General features: G+C 43.7%; 1 pseudogene; it reads right to left on the minus strand.

The window, feature by feature from the left end:
• Nucleotides 1-3,240: 3,240 nt before the first annotated feature.
• Nucleotides 3,241-16,169, minus strand: part of LOC145362526 (E3 ubiquitin-protein ligase PDZRN3-B pseudogene) — a 41,997-nt pseudogene continuing 29,068 nt past the window's right edge.

A 16,169-nucleotide genomic window follows, 5' to 3' on the forward strand; every position in this document is an offset into this window, starting at 1 on the left:
AAAAAACACTCTTTAAAATCTTTGTTCACAATAATGTTTTCCATTCATGGTTTGCATTGTGAAATCCTGTCCAGGTTTTCCAAATAACTTTTTTTGAACACAACATCTGCTCCACTTTTAACAGTGAATCCAGTATCAAGGTTTTACATCACCCCTTTAAGATTCTTTTTGCCTTGACTGCTGTACACACTATTCACAATTAACTCTCAATTCCCAGACTCTCTTAAAACAGCATTAAACATTTGATTTACCGCTGAAGTCTGCTTTCTCATTTTAAATGTGGTTACTGCAATTGTCTCTTTAACTCAGAACACTTTTTTTTAAAACTCTTCCTTGAATTCTTCTGAACAACATCTTAGTCTCTGTTCTCTTAACTTTGGTCACTTTAAGACATTCCTTCTATTGCAATTCCCTGGTTATCTGGACAGTAACTGATTCTTTTGCCGCAATGCAGCTCCCATCATAACCAGTCTTCCTCCTGGCAGGTTGAGAGATGTTTAGTCCCTGGTGAATTTCTTCAACTGCAATATATCCACCTAAAAAAAACTGAAAAGTTCTTTTACCTTAAAGACCCAGCTGCTAAGCAACCATTGATAGTTTATTTATTCTTCATATCATAGCCCCCTCTAAGCACAATTGAAACACAATTGGAACTAAACCAATCCCCACACATACAAACACCTTTATCCAGTATGAATCGAACTATAGGTTTTACCCTTTCAAGCACAGAAACATTAAATTAAACTCACTTTAAACTATAACTTATTTATAACATTTACCCATAGTAACTGCATGGCCAACAACAAGATTTATTCAATGCATGATGGGAAAATAGCTAATCACACAAGCATCAGAAGAAGCTGAGGTTTCATTCTACAACAAGAAGATAATGAGGAGTGAAACCAGACTGCTGACTGAGCAAACCCTTGCAATAGGGGTCACCTGACCTTTGTGGTTACAAGGGTTACTATCAATAGGGAACAATGGAACAGATCCATTTTACAACCCTTGGATGGATGTTCTCAAAATTGTGAGGGTCTTGGGCAAACAAGCATCCTCAGCACCCAAACCAGTGTGAAAGAAGAGACTGAGTTCGGAACTCTAGTGAAGAATAGCGGAATGAACCTGGCTGTTTAATCACGCACGGATAGCATTCAAGTCAGAGTTGTGAGTCTTGCGGCCTGTCATAGATAAAAACTAAGTAGTGAGCTAAACAAATGACCTTTAAGAAGAAAGATGTATAGAGAATGTGCATGTTTTGTTTGTTCAAGTATTACTGATAAACTGTAGGTTAAACCAGTTTATGGTCCGGGGTCTTTGTCCAATATGATTATCTGGACCCTTGGATGGATGGCACGGTAGCACAGTGTTTAGCACTGATACTTCACAGCTCCAGAGATCTGGGTTCAATTCCTGGCTTGGGTCACTGTGTGGAGTTTGCACATTCTTCTCGTGTCTGCATGGCTTTTCTCCAGGTGCTCCAGTTTCCTCCCACAGTCCAAAGATATGCGGGTTAGGTTGATTGGCCATACTCAAAATTGCCCTTAGTGATCTGAGATGTGTAGGTTAGAGGGATTAGTGAGTAAATATGTAGGGATATGGCGGGGTAGGGCCTGGGTGGTATTGTGGTCAGTACAGACTCAATGGGCCAAATGGCCTCTTTCTGTACTGTAGGGTTTCTATGATAATGAGAAATTCAACAGTTGATGTCCTCAAGAGACAAGCAAGGTCAATACCATACAAATAATTCTCTTAAAACTACCTTTGTTTTATGAAGTGAAGCTGTCAGCACCTTTGTGCTTAACTGCTAATAGGCTCCCAACTCCAGATTTGGATTTCCCCATGTTTCATGACACCCTCAAGATGTTTGAAACCATGTTTCCCACCAAACTGGGTACAATTCTATGGACATAGTCAGGGGGTTCAAAATGCTCACCCCCTCAATGGACTCACTATCCATACCCTTGAAAATGCCACAAGATGAGAATGGGGTAGGAAATAACAAAATTGTACCCCGTTCGCCATTTTTAAGTCTCATCCACCTCCATTCGAACTTTAGCAGAGGCCTAAAAATCTGGCCTCATGCCTTCCTGAATTCTTTTACAGTTCTCTTTGCTATTGCTATCTTCTGAGGATAACTGAACAGTTTAACTTCTGTATACAAGAGATACTAGATGATTTGAAGACAGTAATTTTACAGATACTTTTTTACATAATTCAGGAAAGTTATTAGTCACAGAAGCATTTCATTGATCATTTCTCTATCACAGTTGTGCTGCTGCGTTTCAAAGTATTTAACTCGCCTCAAAGAGAAGTAAGGAAAAGGGAAGATGAAGTCACTCAGTTGGCCAACTCAATGGTGGTACTTGCAAGACCAGTTATCAGATCTACCCTTCTGCTTAGCAAATGCTACATTGTTCAAAAAAGGCAAAGGAGAAAGATCAAGACTATGTGTTGCCTTATTTTACATTTCATCTTTATGATTCTTGCAATAATTTTTTTTAAAAGATTACAACGTTATGTTCTTCAATAATAAGCTAAAAAGAAACTTGCCCTCACTGAGTTAAGGGCTGTCCTTTCAACTGGCATATATGATTCATTGTACATTACAATTCTCAAACTTTCAGCATAATTCAAATATATCAGACTCTCGCTTTTAAGCACATCATTATTTTACTTTTATGTCCTTAAACCTATACTTTCCAGGTATAAAACTTAATTTCCAGAACATTTCAGGGATGTTAATTAATTTTAAAATATGTCTCAGAGGAAAAGCCCCAGAAAGTTGTTTAAAACTCATGCAACATAAGAAATGATTTACTAGCAAAATGTATTTCACATACCACCATCTTTCAATAATGCCCAAGACTACTTCATAAGACAAAGAATTCCTTAAGTTTATTGCAACCTCTATTTTTTCTTACTACCACTGAAATCAGTATAAGTTACAGTATATATGACTCAAATCAAGATGGTTACTCCTATCAGATAGCTTTTCCTGATAATGAACAAATCACATTCCTTGTCTATCAATGAGATACGGAACTAATCACACAGAGCTGTACCCAATGGTGTACCCTTTTCACACACTTTTTTTTAATGTTACAGGATGTCAGAGATAATGGCAAAAGTTACATATTGCCTATCACTAGTTGTCTGGAGATTTTGGTCGTAGCTTTATTCTTGAACAATTGCAATCTTTATTGAGAAGGTGCTCCCATGATAGTTCTTGGCAGCAATTCATAACTCAGAAAGAACGACAATATAACCCAAGTCAAAATTGTGTGTGCTTTGGAAGATAAAGAACTTGGAGGCAGTAATGTTCTCAGGATATCGCTGCTCATCTTTCTTGATGGGGCTGAGAAGTTCGATCACTAAGCCTGATAAAGTACTTCGGCTGACAGCAAAAGTGAGCACATTCATTTGTGCATTTATTCGTTCTTGAATAAAAGCTACATGAGGTCTTTAAGAAACACACCCAAACAGCAGCAACTTCATAAAAGGATCAGCAATTTGGGGGGAATAAAACTTGCCTTTGTTTCATGTGAAAGGACCTTTACTGAATGAGCTGTTACCACTCTGAAACATGTCTGTAGACTCTGAAGACTTTAGCTCAAACATTATTCTAACACTTATAGGGTCAAAGATGGTGATCAAAAGGTACAGCCTCCAAGAGAAATATTCATACTGGAGACAGATGTCCATTACCTAGATCTGAGGAACTTCACAGAATCATACAGAACAAGGAGGCCATTTTGTCTGTGCTATTTCTTGGAAAGAGCAATCTAATTAATCCCACTTAACTGCCTTTTGCCATAGCTTAATAAACATCTCCTTTTCAAGCATATATCTGAAGTTCCATTTTAAGGTTACTAACAAATCTGCTTCCCCACCTTTAGATCAGTGCATTCCCGATCATACAAGCTGCAGAAATTTTCTTTTCACCATCTCTTGTTCTTTTGCTAGATGAAATTCAAATCCTCTGGTTAGCAAAAAATACAAGAGCCCATCTCGAGCATGAGTGCCACAACGTCCTGAGCATTTGCACTCATGACTTTCTCCACTGAAAGAATGGCCAACCGCATGGAGAGACAGGCACAACAAGCCACTGAATGTATGCTGGTCTATTCCAATATCTTCACACAATCCTGGGATAGACATCTCCCTCTCTCACCAGGGTTGAGACCCATCGGCTACCCTCACCTGGTTTAGCCAGCTTGTCGAGGCCGTTGCCCGGGGTGTGGCCACTGTCGCATGCAAACAACTACGAGGAGCCACAGGTGAGAGCTGGGTGCCAGGTGGGGACAAAGGGTGGACAGACCGCCCTGAAAGAACATGACATGTTCCCCCACCAAAGGTATTACCCCTCCCTGATACCCGATACACGCCCCAGCATTGTCCATCCCAGCATGTGAAGACAGAGTCCAGCGAATTGAGCGGAAGAGACCAATGGAAGGTCCATCGGTCAAGAAGGCAGTCTCTGCAAGTGTCATGGAATGCGAAGAGCAGGACAAGACACAGAAGATGTCCTGGTCATCCACTGCGCCTAGTCCCACCTCCAGCCATCTTGACTCTTGTCTTGCCACTGGATCCAGATGGGAACTGGGAAGACAGAGTGAGGCTGACGCTGTGCAACTTTCCCTCACTTTAATCCATATCAAGCATTAGTTTCAACACCATCATCATCATCAGTGTCCAGTTCAACCCTTGAAGTCCTGTGGCGATGGGCGAGTGACGAAGCAGCAGGTGTGGATACATTGGGAGCTGTAGTCACGGACCTGCATGCAGGCAGCTCAGGTCTAATCGTCGTTTTCTGCTGACCAAAGCAGCAGTGGAACTTGGCATCTACCTGGGCGGCTGAGCAGTCCTCTTCAGGAACGCATTGCTCACCTGCGTAGAATGAAGAAGGGGCTAGAAAAGGTGCCCTAAACATTGCCTGCTTCACTGCACCCTGGCCAGTTTACCACGGCTGGCGAGGATCCCATCTTGCGGTCGAACACACAAAATAAAACACAAGGTGACACCGCTCACCACTGGCACTTGGAATGTGTGCACACTTTTGGACAACCCTACAGCAGACAGACCAGAGGGAAGGACGGCCGTAGTTGCCAGAGAGCTTGCAAGATACAACATCGACGTTGCAGCCCTGAGCGAAACTCGTCTTGCCAACGTAGGTCCGTTGACTGAAACTGGAGGTGGATACACTTTTTTCTGGAGCAGTCGCAGCAGCAATGAGCGTCGTGATGGTAAAGTTGGATTCACCGTCAGGAGTCACCTTGTTCGGAAACTTGGTAGTCTACCAAAGGGTATGAATGACTGGCTTATGACATTACAGCTTCCACTACAGAATATGAGTCGAGCCACTCTGATCAGCGCCTATGCCCCCACAATGAACAACCCGGACCAGATGAAAGACAAGTTCTATGAAGAACTAGACACCCTACTATCAGCAGTGAGCAGTACCAAGAAGCTGATCTTGCTTGGCGATTTCAATGCAAGAGTAGGGTGTCACTCTGCAATCTGGCAGGGAGTCATTGGGAGGCATGGAGCGGGCAAGTGTAACAGTAACGGCCTACTCTTACTGAAGACCTGTGCAGCACACGACCTCCTCGTCATCAACACAACCTTCCGTCTGCCTACCCATAACAAGACCTCCTGGATGCAACTCCGCTCTAAGCATTGACATCTTATCGACTATGTCATTGTCAGGAGAAAAGACAGGCAGGATGTCAGAGTAACCAAGGCCATGTGTGATGCTGACTGCTGGACAGATCACAGGCTCATTGTCTCCAAAACGAGGCTCCGCATCAGACCCAAGAGGCGATCACAAGGAAGCAAGGTTATGAAAAGAATCAATGCGGCCAAGTTAAAGAACCACAGCATTGCTTCAGCACTGGCTGAAGACTTAGAAATCAAGCTTGCTGACCTACACCTCGCAGGCACTGCTGAGGACAACTGGGAACGCTTTAGGGATGCTATCCATACATCTGCACTGAAGATGCTCGAGCCCTCCACCCGCAAGCAACATGATTGGTTTGATGAGAATGATGAGAGACAGAGGCTCTACTTGTTGTAAAGCACCGTCTTCATCAGGCCTGTCGGAACGACCCATCTTCAGCTGCCAAGAAAAATGCTTTTACCAGTGCTCGTAGGACAATCCAGAATAAACTGCGTAAAATGCAGGATGCCTGGCTGAGCGCCAAGGCAAATGAACTACAGGGATACGCTGACAGGAACGGCTTGAAACGGTTCCATGAAGCCCTCAGCACTCTCTATGGACCTCAATCTCTCAGGAGTTCCCCCCTCCTGAGTACAGATGGTACAACTCTCATTACAGGGAAGGCTCAGATCCTGCAGAGATGGCCTGAACACTTTGAAGCCGTCCTCAACCGACCATCATCTATTAACGATGAGGCAATAGACAGGATTCCCCAGGTTGATATCAACAGCGCCATGGATGACCCACCGGTAGTAGCCGAAGTCACAAAAGCTGTCAGCCAGCTATCCAATGGCAAAGCCCCAGGGGCAGATGCCATATCTGCCCAGATCTATGAAGCTGCTGGTCCTGCACTTATCGAGAAGCTCACCAAGTTGTTCCAGTCCTTTTGCAAGCAAGGATCCATTCCTCAGGAACTTAAAGATGCTTCCATCATACATCTCTACAGGAGGAAGGGCAATCGGCAAGTATGCAACAACCACCGAGGAAGCTCACTACTCTCCATCACAGGAAAAACCCTCGCAAGAGTCCTGCTAAATCGTCTGGTCACTCATCTGGAGCTGGGCCTGCTTCCAGAGTCACAGTGTGGCTTCCACAAAGATCATGGGACTACTGACATGGTTTACGCTGCGTGCCAACTTCAGGAGAAGTGTCAGGTGCAGAATCGTGAGCTCTACACAACCTTTATTGACCTAGCAAAAGCCTTCAACGCTGTAAGCCGACAAGGCCTGTGGTGGATCACGTCAAAGTTCGGCTGCCCCCCCAAATTCATTCAGATGGTACGCCAGTTCCATGATGGCCAGAGTACTGGATGGCGGAGAATCCTCTGAGGCATTCCCAGTCACCAATCGCATCAAACAGGGCTTTGTGCTCGCACCCACACTGTTCAGCATGATGTTTACTGCCATGCTGAGTGATGCCTTCCAGGACAGTGTTGCTGGAATCAGCCTCAAGTACAGAGTGGATGGGAAGCTTTTCAACCTGAGGAGACTTCAAGCTATTACCTCCTCTTTAATCTGTAAAGGTTACGTGACCTCCCTACCTGTTTGCCCAATTTCCGTAGACTCCATGCCCATTTCCTCAGTAAATATGGATGCAAAAAACCCATTTAGTATCTCCCCCATCTCTTTTGGTTCCATGCACAGTCTACCATTCTGGTCTTCAAGAGGACCAATTTTATCCCTCACTATCCTTTTGCTCCTTACATACCTATAGAAGCTCTTTGGATTTTCCTTTACTCTGTCTGCCAAAGCAACCTCATGCTTTGTTTTAGCACTCCTGATTTCCCTCTTAAGTAGCTTCTTGCATTTTTTTGTACTCCCCGAGCATCTGATCTGTTCCTTGCTGCCTGTACATTTCATCCAACTCTCTCTTCCTCTAAATCAGTGTTTCAGTCTCCCTCAAGAACCAAGGTTCCTTATCCCTATTTACTGTGCCTTTAATTCTGACAGGAACGTACAAACTCTGCACTCTCAAAATTTCTCCTTTGAAGGCCTCTCACTTTCCATTTGCATCCTTACCAGAGAACAGCCTGTGCCAATCCACACTTCCCAGATCCCTTCTCATTTCATCAAATTTGGCCTTTTTCCAGTTCAGAACTTCAACCCGAGGACCAGATCTATCCTTATCCACGATCAGGTTGAAACTAATGGCATTATGATCACTGGATCCAAAGTGTTCCCTCACACTCACATCCATCACTGCCCTAACTCATTTCCCAATAGGAGATCCAGTATCGCATCCTCTCTAGTTGGAACCTCTATATACTGATGTAGAAAATTCTCCTGAACACATTTAACAAACTCTATCCCGTCTAAACATTTAACAGTATACGAGTCCCAATCTATATGTGGAAAATTAAAATCCCCTACTATCACAACTTTCTGTTTCTTGCAGTTGTCAGCTATCTCTCCGCTGATTTGCTCCTCCAATTCTCACTGGCTACTGGGTGGTCTATAATACAACCCCATTAATGTGGACGTACCCTTCCTGTTTCTCAGCTCCACCCACAGGGCCTCTGTAGACAAGCTTCCTAATCTATCCTGCCTGAGTACCGCTGTAACATTTTCCCTGACCAACAATGCCACCCCCCCACCTTTTGTCCCTCCGCCTCTATCATGCCTGAAACATTGGAACCCTGGAACATTGAGCTGCCAGTCCTGCCCCTCCTGTAGCCAAGTTTTACTAATGGCTATGATGGCATATTTCCACGTGTCAATCCACGCCTTCAGCTCATCTGCCTTCCCCACAATACTCCTGGCATTGAAACTGACACACCTCAAAAGATTATTTCCACCACACTCAACCCTTCCATTTGTGATTTTGCTTGAACTAACCTGTCTTTTTACCCCCGCTCCACTAGCTGCTCTGGCACTCTAGTTCCCATTCCCCTACAAATCTAGATTAAACGCTCCCCAATAACACTAGCAAATCTCCCTGCAAATATACTGGTCCCCTTGTAGTTTAGGTGTAACCCGTCTCTCTTGTACAGGTCCCACCTGCCCCAGAAGAGGTCCCAATGATCCAAGAATCGGAAACCTTGCCCCCTACACCAGTTCCTCAGCCACGTGTTCATCCGCCCAAGCATCCAACTCTTACCCTCACTGGTACATGGTACAGGTAGCAATCCTGAGATTACTACCCTCGAGGTCCTGCTTTTTAACTTCCTTCCAAGCTCTCTATACTCTCTCTTTAGGACCTCCTCACTTTTCCTACCTACGTCATTGGTACTGATGTGTATCACGACATCTAGCTGATTACCTTCCCACTTTAGAGCACTGTGCACGCGATCAGGGACATTCCTGACCTTGGCACCCAGGAGGCAACAAACCATTCAGGAATCTCTATCCCAACCACAGAACCTCCTGTCCGTATCTCTGACCATTGAGTCCCCTACCACTACCGCTCTCCTCTTCTTCCTCCCACCCTTTTGCACTGCAGAACCAGACTCAGTATCAGAGTTCCAGCTGTCGCAGCTTGTCCCAGGTAAAGCAACCCCCACAACAGTATCCAATTCAGTATACTTGTTGTGCAGGGGTATGGCCACAGGGGAACCCTGCTCTGCCTATCCTTTCACTTTTCCATTTCCCTACCTGGCGCTGCCTCATCCAAAAAGGCTGTCAAGCTCACGAAGCAAGGTGTATTGCTGAAGCACAACTTAAGCGCGAGCTGCGCTAAGTCCAGAGCCACCAGCACAACTGCAGTGTCTACACAAGTCTGTCCAACATGTGCCTAGACATTCCATGCCCGAATTGGCCTGATCAGTCATCTTCGGACACACTGCAACCAGCCTCAAAATGACTAATGGTGTCGAGGTCCTCACTGATGACGATGGACGAACAACACCACACAATGCTTGCCAGTTTATATCAAAGTTTGTGTTGGAAGCAGTGATCACATGCATTCTCTTCTGCTTAGCAATACCATGTAGATATACTGGAAAATTTACATGGAACAGGTCCTGATTGCACAAAGGGAATCAGTGGGATGATAATACTCAATCATTTAAGTAAAGAGCATCAATGTATGTGAACTATTCATTTTCACAGCCTTTACATTATTGGATTCCCCCCTTGGCTGTGGTCAGTTTAATTCTGGCGAATGACATTAACTACCTTGAAGATGAGGGTACAACTGTGACTGTGATGGGAAGCTGGGTGATCATAGAATTATGCCATATGCATTGACTCTCCAAAAGAGCATTTTATCCAGGCCCTATCCCCATGACCCCACATGTTTACCTCACTAATCCTCCTAACCTACACATCTTTGGACACTAAGAGACAATTTAGCATGGCCAATCGACTTGACCTATTGAGTGAAGGGATTTGTTGGTGTTGCAGGGTGGTATCAAGATGGGAGAGAAGCTTGCACAGTGGTCATGATGGGAAGTCTTCACTGTTGCAAGCACATTGCTCAAGTGAAGCAGTGCCTGGATGAGAGTGTGCAGGCTTCTCGGGTAGACAGCAATTCTGCTTCAAGATGCTCCTCCTTCTCTAAGGATGCCACTGTGCACATCCTCTGGCACTAGCTCCAGCCCTCTCCACAGTGTCATTTTATGCTGCTAATAGCAGCCCATTACAATTCTGGAAAATTCTGTTGAGGCATATTGATAGGAGCCTTCAGATCTGTCAAGGCAGCAGAACTTTGTTTTGAGCAAGCTAATTTACTGCACATTTCTCTGTCATGTGTATGCCTATTCCAACGTCCATCCATGTCCTCTTGAAATCCGTTCCTGTCCTTATAGTTTTTAAAAACAAAATTTTGCATTATTTGAAAATATTGAAGTGATGCCCTGTACACTAAAGCCTAGTCCATTAATATAGATCAAGAAAAGTAGTCCTTATACTGAATCCTGGGAAACACCACTGTATTCTTTCTTCTGGTCTCGGAAAACAACCATTCATCACCAATTTCAATTTTGTATCATTGCTGCCAATGATCCTTTTATTCTCAAGGCTTCAGCTTTACTGAACAGCCTGTTAGGTGGCACTTTATCAAACACTTTTTGCAAATCCACATACACCACATCAACCACACTATGCTCATCAACTCTAACTGGGCTCAGGAATGGTCAGGGCGGCCAGCGCGATTGGGCCAGCAATCCCGGGGCCATTAGTGCAGGACCACTGTGCATATGCTGATCTCGGCACTGACAGGTTGGCACGTGCACAGTGGCCCTCTCAGCTTGCTGATTTCAGCCTCTCCAGCAGGAATTGGCCCCGCCCCCTGAAATTTAATGACATTCACGTTGCTGCACTCAGCAGTGCACAGAGTGTAAGAGATTCTACACTGAACTCCCACTGAAAAAAAAGTGTAAATTACTCCAGTTTTCATACAAATTCGACACTCAGATTTTTTGGGAGAATTCTGCCCACAACTTCTGAGCAGAGCAGTCCACTAACACACCTTACACTCCAGTTACGGTAGTATACTACTGCAAGTACCAATATAACATTACTTAGTTACATGAGCTGTATCAGAAATAGTTAAATTTGGTCAGGTTCTAGACTGGCACTATGAAAGCAGCAGTTTGGCATTTAGTAATTGTAGTGTTGGATTTATCCATATCTTTTAGTTTCTCAAAGCTCCACTTGTTTCAATAAAAAAAATTCAGTCAATTCTGAACCTCTACTTATCATTACTTCTGCTTCAATCTTCAGCTCAGATTTTATTGCTGAGCACATTCTTCCATCTAAGGTAAATAGCTTACTTACTTTGTCTCCATAACTTGTACATCATGTATTCAAAATCTGCAACACACCACCAAATTAATTTTGAATACAATTGAAAGCATCATTTTACAGACGTGAAGTATAAATTTAGAAACAAGCAACCCCTCTAGCAGTTCTACTGTCTGGACATCTTGCAGAATACACATTATAACAGAAACTGAAGCATAGAAAAGAATCCTAGATATTTTCAGACATGCACATTAATGAAATCTCACCAAACTACATACATTATGATGAGATATAATTTTCTGTAGTTACACAAGATTTATGTTATAATTAGGCAGACTGTAACAACAGACTGGATTTTCTTTCTGCTTATTTAGAAGATAACTAATTAAATGCTCAGTTGAGAAAAAGCTGACAAATCAGGGTTGTGATGAGATCATTCCTGTGCTCAACAAAGTACCAGGCTGATCCATTTATTTTCATTTCAATCTTTTTGATGGAATCATTATGTGGTATCAATTGCTCAGCCAAGACAAAACGAGTACAGAATTCCCTGGCCAAAGCTCAGATAGGAAGGAGCAGTGCATCACTAATGTGCTACTCCTCTCTTGGCCCAGGATGCCAAAAAAAAGAAAATAATGACCAGAGTGAGATTAGAGCCTGTCAAGGATAGTAGTGGGAACTTGTGCATGGAGTACCGGAAGGACATGGAGACTCTGGAGAGAGTGCAGAGGAGGTTTACCAGGATGTTGCCTGGTATGGATGGACTGGGGTATGAGGAAAGATTGAAGAAATTGGGGCTCTTTTCTCTTGAAAGACGCCGACTGAAGGGGGATCTAATAGAGGTATATAAGATTATGAAGGGTATAGATAGAGTAAACAGAGGTAAGCTATTTCCTATAATAGAGACACGTAGGACAAGGGGCCATGGACTTAAGGTGAGGGGGGAGCAGTACAACACAGATATTAGAGGGAGGTTTTTCACACAGAGGGTAGTGGGGGTATGGAATGCTCTGCCAAGTAAGGTGGTGGAGGCAAACACGCTAGAGTCCTTTAAGAGTAACTTAGACAGGCACATGACTGAGTTGGAGATGGGTGGATATAGGAGAACCTTTTAAATAAGGGTCATTAGCATTGGGGCATCCCTGGTAATGTAAATGGGTATAGTATGATAATAACGTTTTTTCTCTTTTCATTCACAGGTTTTAAGTCGGTCCACCTCGTGTCCAACGAGGGGCATACACGCGATGGGTCGTACTGGGGCTGCTCTTGGTTGTTCAAGATTGGCCTAGTTCTTCATGTCGTTAGTGTGTGCCTAAACTGGACAAGATACTGGGCAAGACGACAGCTCAGTGACTATCGCTGATTGCTGTGCAGACACATGGATTTGGGCCAGTGTCTGTGGGAGTTTGCGCATTCTCCCCGTGCTTGCGTGGGTTCTCTCCAGGTGCTCCGGTTTCCTCCCACACCCCAAAGATGTGCTGTTAGGCTGATTGGCAGGAATAAATTGTCCCTAAATCAGTTTCCCTCAATCTGTATGGCCATAAAACATTAGATAGGGGTCATGGGTAGAGAGGTGGACTGGTGGTGTTGAGATGGCGGCGCAGGCTCGTTGGGCCGAAGGGCCTGTTTCCCAGGCTGATTTTGTTCTTTGTTCTTTGAGTCAGAAGAGATAGGTGAGGTGTTGAATGAATACTTTTCTTCAGTGTTCACTAAGGAGAGGGGCCATGTTTTTGAGGATGAGAGTGTGATATAGGCTGATAGGATGGAGGAGGTAGATGTTCTGAGGGAAGATGTATTCGCAATTTTGAAAAACCTGAGGGTCAATAAGTCCCCTGGGCCAGATGGGATATATCCTAGGATACTTTGGGAGGCAAGGAATGAGATTGCGGAGCCTTTGGCTTTGATCTTTGGGTCCTCCCTGTTCATGGGGATTGTGCCAGAGGACTGGAGAGGGGCGAATGTTGTTCCTCTCTTCAAGAAAGGAAAAAGAAATGACCCTGGTAATTATAGGCCAGTTAGTCTTATTTCAGTGGTCAGGAAGTTAATGAAAAGGGTCCTGAGAGATAGGATTTATGACCATTTGGAAAGACGCAGCTTAATCCGAGAGATAGGATTTATGACCATTTGGAAAGATGCAGCTTAATCCGGGATAGTCAGCACGGTTTCGTGAGGGGTAAGTCCTGCCTCACAAATTTGACTGAATTCTTTGAGGAGGAAACTAAATATGTAGACAAAGGTAGAGCAGTTGATCTCATATACATGGATTTTAATAAGGCATTTGATAAGATTCCCCACGGTAGGCTCATGAAGTAAGGAGGTGTGGGATAGAAGGAAATTTGGCCAATTGGATAAGTAACTGGCTGTCTCATAGAAGACAGAGGATGGTGGTGGAGGGAAAATTTTCAGATTGGAGGCCAGTTACCACCGGTGTACCACAGGGGTCAGTGCTGGGTCCCCTGCTATTTGTGATTTTCATCAATGACTTGGAAGAGGGGGCTGAAGGGTGGGTTAGTAAATTTGCTGACGACACCAAAATTGGTGGAGTAGTGAATGAGGTGGAGGGCTCTTGTAGGCTGCAAAGACACATTGATAGGATGCAGAGCTGAGCCGAAAAGTGGCAGATGGAGTTTAACCCTGATAAGTGCGAGGTGATTCATTTTGGTAGGACAAACTTGAATGCAGGGTTCTGAGGAATGTGGAGGAACACAGAGATCTTGGGGTTCATATCCACAGATCTCTGAAGGTTGCCACTCAAGTGGCTAGAGCTGTCAAGAAGGCTTATAGTGTGTTAGCATTTATTAACAGGGGGTTTGAGTTTAAGAGCCGTGGGGTTATGCTGCAACCATACCAGACCTTGGTGAGACCATATTTGGAATATTGCGTGCAGTTCTGCTCACCTCACTTTCAGAAGGATGTGGAAGCATTGGAGAAAGTGCAGAGGAGATTTACCAGGATGCTGCCTGGTTTGGAGGGTAGGTCTTATGAGGAAAGGTTGAGGGAGCTGGGGTTTTTCTCTTTAGAGCGGAGGAGGATAAGAGGCGACTTAATAAAGGTTTATAAGATGATGAGGGGGATTGATAGAGTAGACGTGCAGAGTTTGTTTCCTCGGGTGGATGTAGCTGTTACTAGGGGGCATAACTATAAGGTTCATGGTGGGAGATATAGGAGGGATGTCCGAGGTAGATTCTTTATTCATAGAATGGCTGGGGTGTGAATTGCACTATCTGCTGCGACAGTGGAGTCGGACACTTTAGGAACTTTCAAGCGGTTATTGAATAGGCACACCAGAAATACAGGGAGCGGGATAGCTTGATCTTGGGTTTGGACATAGCTCGGCACAACACTGACGGCCAAAGGGCCTGTACTCTGCTGTACTGTTCTATGTTCTGTTATCGGACAACAAATTTTATGAAATTGGGCACACAAAATGGAAGAAAACTAAAGCTTTCCTCAGAGCCCTCCACTAAAATCACAAAGTAACAGACTCCGAACAGTAGGCAAGAGCATGCTTTTAGAATGCAAATGAGGGCTAGCACATAAGGGAAACCGGACAGGATGGCACCTACTGGAACTAAATTAAAGAACACATCCCCACCCCATCAAGTTCAGCACTTCTAAACCAGTCAAACAACCCATGGAGACACCTAAGATTAACATAGTTAAGGAAACGTCCCTGGCCCCTCAAACCTCTTTTGAGATCAATGACACACCTATGGTTCAAACCCCAGAGATTCTAGACCATTAATAACCAACCAGACAAAAACGATTAATGCACACTTAAAACAATTGCTCCAACACTCAAAAACATTGAAACAGGATGGCTGAAGTCAAATACTGTAAATAAAGGATTAGCATTTGAAACGCGAAGTTCAGATATAACTGTAGCCCGTTGTGGGGGAGTCTTTAGAGCACTTTCGGGACAGTCCGATTGTACGTCCTGACTGTGCTTCTCCGTTGACGTAAAGAAAATAAAGCTGTGACGATACTGAACTTCACCTTGAGTCTGTAGTGGTCGTTTCGCCCACTCGCGCTAACAGTTCTATGTTCTATCACCTTTCCCAAACCTTAAGTGGCCCAGCCACATGGCTGGCAGAGGTCCATGGCTCTCAGGTGTGCTCCCTGATTTTAGGCCCTGAAGATTGGGTACTTCCAGCTCTGAAGAAGATCCCAATTCAATCTAGACTTCTGGGGTATGATACCTTTAAAAGAAAATACACCTATTTTTTAAGTCATTGGTCTATCAATTCAAGCCCAACCATCATTGCACAGTAGGCCAGAACGCAATTTAAAGTACTCACCATTGGAGCTGAAAACTTTATATAAAATATCAGCATTTCTCATAAGTTTAATCAGGTCTTCAAAGCAAAAGTGAATAATCCAATGTTTTTGTTCTAATCAGGAGCTGAAATTGTCTTTCAATGGAAATCATTTAATAATTAATGAACTAAAAAAGCTTGCATATCTTTGAAGTACTGTGCCAATTTATGGAAAAAATAACTAGCTCATATTCGTTTCAGAATTTTATTTCTATAAAAAAATTTGCATGGCATTTAACCAATATTAAATAATTAGAAGACAGTGCACAAATTTGTAAATTTTTTGAAGTTCAGTTTAATTGGAAAGAGATAAGCACATCCCCACTCATTAAATTTTTGTTCAGCTCAAGATGCTTCACAATTGACTCAGACATAATGAAGCATAATTTCACTGGTCTCTCTTTTTCAATCACAACGTACCTAATCTTACATCCTGCCTCCAAAATGCAACAA

This window comes from Carcharhinus amblyrhynchos, chromosome 3 (assembly GCF_965287045.1).
Source record: "Carcharhinus amblyrhynchos chromosome 3, sCarAmb.v2.hapA, whole genome shotgun sequence".
In the NCBI taxonomy this organism is placed as follows: domain Eukaryota; kingdom Metazoa; phylum Chordata; class Chondrichthyes; order Carcharhiniformes; family Carcharhinidae; genus Carcharhinus; species Carcharhinus amblyrhynchos.